Source organism: Halichoerus grypus, chromosome 3 (genome assembly GCF_964656455.1).
Source record: "Halichoerus grypus chromosome 3, mHalGry1.hap1.1, whole genome shotgun sequence".
Classification (NCBI taxonomy): domain Eukaryota; kingdom Metazoa; phylum Chordata; class Mammalia; order Carnivora; family Phocidae; genus Halichoerus; species Halichoerus grypus.
This window is the reverse complement of record NC_135714.1, coordinates 59,201,701-59,209,931: the sequence shown is the minus strand read 5'-3', so window position 1 is coordinate 59,209,931 and position 8,231 is coordinate 59,201,701. Positions and strand designations below refer to the sequence as shown.

Below are 8,231 nucleotides of genomic sequence, written 5' to 3'. Positions count from 1 at the left end.
AAGTGAAGAACTGTAGAATTACTATGATTTCGGGGCACCTGGGTGGCTCAGTCGTTAGGCCTCTGCCTTCGGCTCAGGTCATGATCCCAGGGTCCTGGGATCGAATCCCACGTCGGGCTCCCTGCTCGGCGGGAAGCCTGCTTCTCCCTCTCCCACTCCCCCTGCTTGTGTTCTGCTCCTGCTATCTCTCTCTCTGTCAAATAAATAAAATCTTAAAAAAAAAAAAAATTACTATGATTTCTTGCCTGAAGTCCATTTGGCAAAAGGGAGGGCAACTGTTTCATTTAATTGCTATGACTCCTTCCTTTACCACCTAGGGACCTAGTGAGACCCTTCTAGATTCTTTCTGCTGAGATGCCCTTGGACCTTTGTATGGTCTTCTTAGACAAGATCTAAGAAAACTTCTAAGAAACCAGCTTTCTTGTGCATGATCCACATCTAATCTACAGGAAATATTCATGCCTTTTTCACCCCAACAAACTCTGGGAACACCTGCCAAAACCAATGCAGCCACTATACTTTTACTTCTCTATCACAGCAGTAACTAGCTGCAGTCTCAAGCTCCTTACATTCTCCGCTGTATTCAGATAGCTGCCCACATACCTCATTCTCTGAGTGGTTCGTCACTTGAGGTCTGGAGAAGGCAGATTTTCCTTATGCCCCATGAGATGGGAGCTCACAGCACAGTGACAATATCCCCCATAGTACAGTCTTCCAATATCCCATACTTTTCTCAGCCTCTCCAACCTTTTTCTTCTTATAAGCTAATGCTAATGATCAGTTAAGGGTCACAAAACTGGTTTTCAGAATTGCCTTTGTAGCCTTAATGGTGGTACACTGTGGAGGTAGCAGAAAGTAGTTACTGTTTTGGGGACCTCAGCTAAAATTAAGACTACAAATTTCTATTTTAACATGTAATCTTATATTTCTCAGATCTCACCAGGCTGTATATTCAAATGGGTATCAAACTACATTTTTTTTCTGGCTGTAGAGCTCACCAGTATTTATCACCACTGTTATGGATACTGTGATATTGTGGTTTATTACAAGAAATATATATTTGGTCTTCATCCTCATTCCTAAGTGATGACAGCCATCAAGGTATCTTTGTTATGTTAATGAGTTGATTTTTGGGAAGGACTTGAGGATGGGGGCTGGTTGTCAGGAGAACCAACCCAGAGATTAGACATTTGGAACTTTCAGCCCCCCCCCCCCACCTCCAGGGAGGGGAGAGGGGCGACAGGTTGAAACAATCACCAGTGGGCAGTGAGTTATGTCAATTATACGTCTGTAATGAAGCTTCCATAAACGCCAAAAGAACAGGGTTCAGACAGCAAAGAGATTTGAAGAGGGTGTCTCACTTGGAGAGGGCATGGGAGCCCTGCACCCCCTTCCCTACACCTTGCCCTGTGCATCTTTTCCATCTGACTGTTCCTGAGTTATATCCTTTTATAATAAACCAGGGATCTAGTAAAAATAAAATGTTTCCTGGGTTCTGTGAGCCGATCTTACAAATTAATCAAACGCTAGGAGGGGGACATTGGAACCTATAGGGGTGCATCAGAGGCCCAGGTAAACAACCTAGGCTTGTGATTAGCCTCCGCGGGGTGGGGGGGGGGGCGTCTTGTGGGACTGAATCCTTCAACTGTAGCGTCTGATGCTATGTCTGGGTAGATAGTGTCAGAATTGAGTTGAATTCCTAGACATGCAGCTGGTGGGAGAATTGCTTGGTGGTGTGGGGAAAAACTTCGGAACTGAGGTCAGAATCTTGGATAAGAAGATAAAAACCCAGCTCATGTTGGCTTGCCAGAATATAGACTATATCAACTCAAAGGATGGTGTAGTCCACAAGTAGGAGTAGCAGGATCTGTGTACTGAAATAAAGTAGACAGGACTTGTTCTCTATTTCTTTTTTTTTCTTCATCTCTTGTGTTGAAGTATAATTTTTAAAAAAGTACTCTTTAAAAATGACTCTTAGGTGAATATAAAATAAACCATGTATCAAAGACTTTATTTAACTCGTTAATTAGTGAGAGAACAATAACAATATTAAAACTGGTCCAACCATCATTTGAGAAGCTAGGCATTTATAGGCAACTCAGTAGAGGCATGCTAAAATAAGATTGCTGGAGGGACACATAAACTGGTTAATATCCAACAAGGCAATAAACTGAAATGTTTAGGATGATCTGTTCCACTGGACAGACATCATTTGCATCTCTACCAGACAAATATCTAGAGGTTAACATGGGACTCACTACTTCTGGATCTTTAATCAATTAAAAAGAGTGAGTCAAACTAAATTCAGTTCCCTAGATCATCTTTGGGAGGCCTTCATCCCTGAAATGACGTATTACCTAACATTTTGCCTTATCTCCAAGTTTTGCATTATTCTTCACAACCCTTGCCTCTATGTTTGTTTCTTTCTCAGGCAGGCTTTTTGCCATATATCAGTCTCTGGAAGTTCTAGGCTTCTGTTTTCCTGTCATTTGCAATCCCAGAATGTCTCTTTTCCAAAAATTCTGTAAAAGTCCTATACTTTCATTTGATGGCCTGACTTTGGTTATGTGCCAGTCCATAATATAATCACCACAGCCAAAAGGATGGAATCTATCAATTAGCCTTTACTGGGACTCAAGTTCACCCCCTGGAGCAGGGAAATGGATCAATTGTATTCAAACTACTAAGACTGAGAGGGAGGTAGGGGTGGTTTCCTGAAGAAATATTTGATTCTGTTACTGGAAGAAGGGCACATGCACGTTGTGCAGTCGAAAGCAATATTTGTGTGCTAGGTTTGTGCTCACTCAGGCCCTCTGGCCTCTGAAAAGTCTATCAGAGGTTAATGGGAATCCTCTGGAACTACTGTGCTCATGCCAGGAACCACCAAGTGCTGGGGACCAATTCCTGGGCATTGCCAGGGTGTCCCATGTGATGCACCTGTTGCTCTGTGGGCATCCTGCCCTCTCTGCGTGCAGCTGTGCTTCCTCCAAGCCCAGTGCAACAACACTGGAGGCTCTTAGGGGCCAGGATTCTGCTTTGGCTCTGGCATGTTGCAAATGCCCACTTTCTTTTGGTGACAGTTCGTTAGAAGGTCACTAAACACCATGTTTTGACTCCATATTTTTTAGAGTTTTTTTTAAGCGAACCCCGTCTTTCAGTTTTTCTTAATTTGTTATTAATTAATGAGTTAGTTCTTCATTGAACTTAGACATGGACAAGAATGATAAATACTGTCACACATTCAAAATAACCACTTTTCTGTCAAACGAGACTTTGCTGTCAGTCAGGCTTCTGGAGCCTCGCTTTGTCTTGCCTTGCAATGAGTTCTTCCAAGAAGCATCTGGGTCTTCCTGCCATGGCCAGCGGGCTGGCTGCCACAATAGTCTGCTGAACATGCATAGACGTGTCCTGTGTTCTTGGCCTCCAGCTGGGAGCCCAGCTTCCAGTAACAGAGTCATCAAATATCACAACAAAAAAGAAGCTTACATATTCAGATCTCTATCATTTGGCAGATGTAGTAACCAAGGTTGAGAGGGGCACAATAATTTACCCAAGATCACCCAGCTTGTTAGTGACAGAACTGAGACAGATCCCAGACCTCCTGACATCTTGACAAGTACTCTTTCTACTTCAGATTTCTGCCTGTTCTTACAGACAGTGATATACTGAAATTATACAGACAGAATGTGGGGCGGAGAAAATTATTTCCTGGTTTAGAATCAAGTAACATTATACTCCATACATGTAAAAAAAAATGTTAGCAGAATTTAATTCAGAACTATCCTTTATATGTGGGATGTCTGTTAATCCTAGATGGTAATTTGCCAATTGAAAAACATTCCATAAAGGAAGAAATATTTGCTCTTATTTTCTCATTTTTTTTGTCTCTCAATTCCAATTACATTGTGGGCTTTTCCAGTTCTTCTCTTCAAATCTGAGGTAAAGTTTGGCAGGTTTAGAACAGTTCCTTCCTTCCTTATTAGTCCACACTAGTGGAAACCCTTGGTAAATGATGGGGGTTTTTGAATGAAAGGGACAACTCCTGGCTTTTCGAAAAGCAGCCAAAGAGAATGGGAATCTTGACGAGAAGCCCCCAAACTTTTCCAGGTTAGAGTAACAGCAGCTTATGGGGGATGTCTATGTGGATGACACCAAAAGCATCCCCAGAGTTCTGAGCACCCCAATATCATGTAGGAATGCAGATTAGTTTCTGAGTCCCTGGGAGCATGCAGAAAGACTTCAGCAGTGGGCTTAGAAAGAATGAATGGACTGAGAAGCAGAGGGTGCCGTGGGTTGAGGGCCTCAGCAGCAGATGCTAGGAGGGAAGTGACTGAGGCCCAAGACCAGCAGGATGAGCTGTGCCTCAGTGGAGGCTGGCAAGGACTGTCAGAGGCTCTTGATGACCCAACTTTGGTCAGGCTCCTCTGAACCCTCTTTCCAACCTCACTTCCACCATGGTCCTGCCCAGTTCAGTGTTCACAAAGAATCCTGCTGAGTCAGCCCCCACCCATGACATCTGATCAAGCTCCTGATTCCCGCACTTTGATTTATGCATCCTTGGCCTCCTTTTAGCAAGAATCCTGTTGGGTCAGTTTAGTAAGTATCCCCCTATCCATGATGTGTCCTCTTGGTGATTTTTCCCCTTACTCTGCTCCTTGGCTATAAATTCCCACTTGTCCTTCTGTATTTGGACCTGAGCCCTATCTCTCTTCCCTATTGCAATAGGCAAATAAAATCTCCCTTAACATTTTAAAAAGTGTCAGAATAAGTTTTTCTTTAATGTTAGATGAGAGCACACAGACTCAAGGCACCCCACCTACCCACCAACTTGTTCTGGGATGCAGCAGAAGCTTCACCCAAATCCAGATGCCACTTAGGAGTAAGGGAGGGAGTAATCCCTGAGCTGAAGAGAAATGAGCCAAAAGAACCTGAAGAGTAAACCACAAGAATCAGGTTTTCTTGGGCGCCTGGGTGGCTCAGTTGGTTGAGCGACTGCCTTCGGCTCAGGTCATGATCCTGGAGTCCCGGGATCGAGTCCCACATCGGGCTCCCTGCTCGGCGGGGAGTCTGCTTCTCCCTCTGACCCTCCCCCCCCCATGTGCTCGCTCGCTCTCATTCTCTCTCTCTCAAATAAATAAATAAAATCTTTAAAAAAAAAAAAAAAAGAATCAGGTTTTCTTGAAATGATACCATTAAGTATTTCTGTTTGCAATGAAAATTGGGGCTGGTAAGCCACGTTCAGGTACAGAAAAGTAAAGAAAATTGTGTGATTTTGTATATCGCAGCTACTTTACTTCATTTGAGAACCATATATTTCTGAAAAATATCACTTCTGGGATACTTTTTTTGATCCCAGAAACATAAAATGTACCTTTTGCAGAGACTGAATACTATCTATGAACAGAGCTATTTGTCTTATCACATTAACCCTCAATACTTCAAGAAGAGTCAAGGAGGGCGGCTCAAACTTACTTATTTCTGGGAGTCCTTCCTGGTGTCCAGGTCTTGTTCAATCAAGAGTAAGGCGTTTGCAGCCCCAGGTGTGCTTCCTCAGCACATCATTTAGATGCACTTAATCAGTACCTTATTTTTCATTCTTCAAAAAACCAAATCCAAATGAATACCTATGCTTATGAGCTCTCCAACTAATATCTAGAGAGGTCTGTCACACTTAGCCTAGCTCTGCAAAATCTAGCAAGCTAGTGTTCATCAGGCAGTAAATGTCAGGATGACAAATTGCCAAATCCAGAGCAGCTTCTCCTCCCAGCAGTGAGCACTTTTCAGATCATTTTGCTTTTACATTTTTTTTTTTTTTTGGTTGTTGTTGTAGTTTCTTTTTTCTTTTTTTTTAAGATTTTATTTATTTATTTATAAATAAATAAATATTATATAGCGGGGGAGGGGGAGAAAGAGAGAGAGAGCGCGTGTGAGTGAGCGAGCCGGGGGAGGAGTAGTGGGGAAGGACGAGAGACAAGCAGACTCTGGGCTGAGCCAGAACCTAAGGAGGGCTCAATCTCACCACCCTGAGATCACGACCTGAGCCAAAACCAAGAGTCGGAAGCTTAACTGATTGAGCCACCCAAGCACCCGTGTTTTTTTTTTCCTTGTTTCTAACAGAAGAGGAAGAAGGGAAAAACAGTAATGTACTTTGTTTGGTAAGATTTAGTTGTAAGTCAATAGTTGTCCCCAGTGCAAAGAGAATATTCATCCTGTTGTAGCTCAGGTCTGGTAGACTTCTGAACGACCAGGGAGCAGAATATATATTCACTTTGGAAGTATAACTTTTTTCATCCTTTTCCTTCTGAAGGACTATGGTAGTATTTCAAGAAATTAAGGAGTGAAATGATGTATAATAAACATATATTTATTACTATCCTTTGCAAATTGTGGAATGCTAGCAAATTGTGATATTCTACCTTATTTTCTGAGACATTCTGTATGCAGTTTGTCAGTGTATATTTATAGTCACAAGAGCTTTTTCTTTGGAGAGGACCCCTTGTTCTGGAATCTGAAGGAAAAAAATGAGAGTTTAAATTGGGTGTGTTTAAAAATAATCTGCTGAATCAACACATTCAGAACAGTGCGTCATCAACCATTCTTTTCCTCACTCCATTCTCTCACATACAGTCACATAACCAAGGGAAACTCTAAGGCTGGGGTTATGCCTTCCACTTGAGATGAAAACTCAAGGACAAGCACCCTTACTCTGGTGTGAGATTGAACTAAATACCTATAAAATCCCTCCCAAATCCGAGACTCACTCAGATAATTTAGGCTCCTAAATTTTATTGGGCCTTAATTATTTGAATAATTCATGTGATAACCAACATTTTAAGGTGTATGTATCATCCATCACCCAAGTTCAAAGCCACTGTTTCACTTGTAGCTTTCTTGAGCTGAATGAACTTGATTTCTCATCATTCATCTACCATGAAGCTTGGAGATGGTGTTGGAATTCTATCAATTATCAGACTATCATTATCCTTCTAGACCATTATGTTTCATCCTTCAAGCAAAATCCTTCCCTTTCTGGAATTTCCTACACTCAGATTTTATCACCTTCTTTGGTGTCATTCAAGTCTGCTCTCTCCTGGTTTTTCTTTGTGGCCTCAGTCTTTCCATGTTATCTCCCCAGATCCTCATCATGGGTTACCTAGGGATCCATTTGATTTCACACCAGAAATAGCTTAGAGGATAGAAGCAGTTGTAAAAAACAAACAAACAAACAAACAAACAAAAAACCCCAAAAAACCAAAGCAAACAAACAAACAAACAAACAAAACCAAACTATCCAGATGGGCACAAAATAGCAGCTGTGCTTCTATTTAGCCCAAAGACAGAATGGATGGCTACCTATCTTGGCCATGAACAAGGTTGAAGTTCTACAGTATCTCTGGTGAGAGCATATGAAGTGGCAACTTTTTATACAACGTATAATGGAAAGCCAGTTGGAAAGCATCACATTCAGTTCTCCTACTATACTTTGCATGCTTCAAAGCTCTAATACCATCCATACAGGAGACCATTCTGAAAAAGCTTAGAAAAAAGGTTGGGGGTATTATACCTGACAAACTTTTCACTCTTACAGAGGTAAAATATTTAGGGGTCTGGGTAAGTGTACCCATGGCTCAGAGAAATAGCAACTACCATGGAGATCTGACACCTCAGGGTACTGAAGAAACTGTTGAGCTCAAGGTTGGCAGAATTCCAAAACTGGAGCCAAGGAGTAGATGCTTCTCTTTGAGCCAGCTGGGGGTTTTACCTATTTGACCAAACTACCCAAAGGACCTGGCTTTGGTGTGTAAGCAGGTCTTTAATTCATATTCAACTGCAATTATGTCACTGGAGAAATAAAATACGAATCTCCTATTTAAAAAAGGAGGTCTTTGGCATCTTTGAAATTCATGATCCAACTCTCTTATCCCAGTTGTTACCCACCCCCCCAAATGACTTAATTTTCTTCCCTTTCTGGATCTCTTAGCTAAGATTGCATTCCACTATAAGAAATAGAAAATTCAACTGGTGGTTTAGTTTAAATAAACAGGTGCTTATTTTTTCTCATGTAACAATAAGTTTAGAGGTACAGGGATTTTAGATGCTTTATATTGATTTTCTAGGGCTGCCATAATAAAGTACCACAAACTGAGTGTCTTAAAAGAAATTTATTGTCTCACATTTCTGGAGGCTAGGAGTCCAAGATCAAGGTGTCAGTGGGGTTGGTTCCTTCTGAG

At 41.7% G+C, this 8,231-nt stretch overlaps 1 pseudogene; it reads left to right on the top strand.

Annotated features, from left to right (window-relative positions):
• Nucleotides 1–1,705: 1,705 nt before the first annotated feature.
• LOC118526679 (NADH dehydrogenase [ubiquinone] flavoprotein 2, mitochondrial pseudogene) lies at nt 1,706–7,817 on the top strand (annotated as a pseudogene).
• Nucleotides 7,818–8,231: the final 414 nt, after the last annotated feature.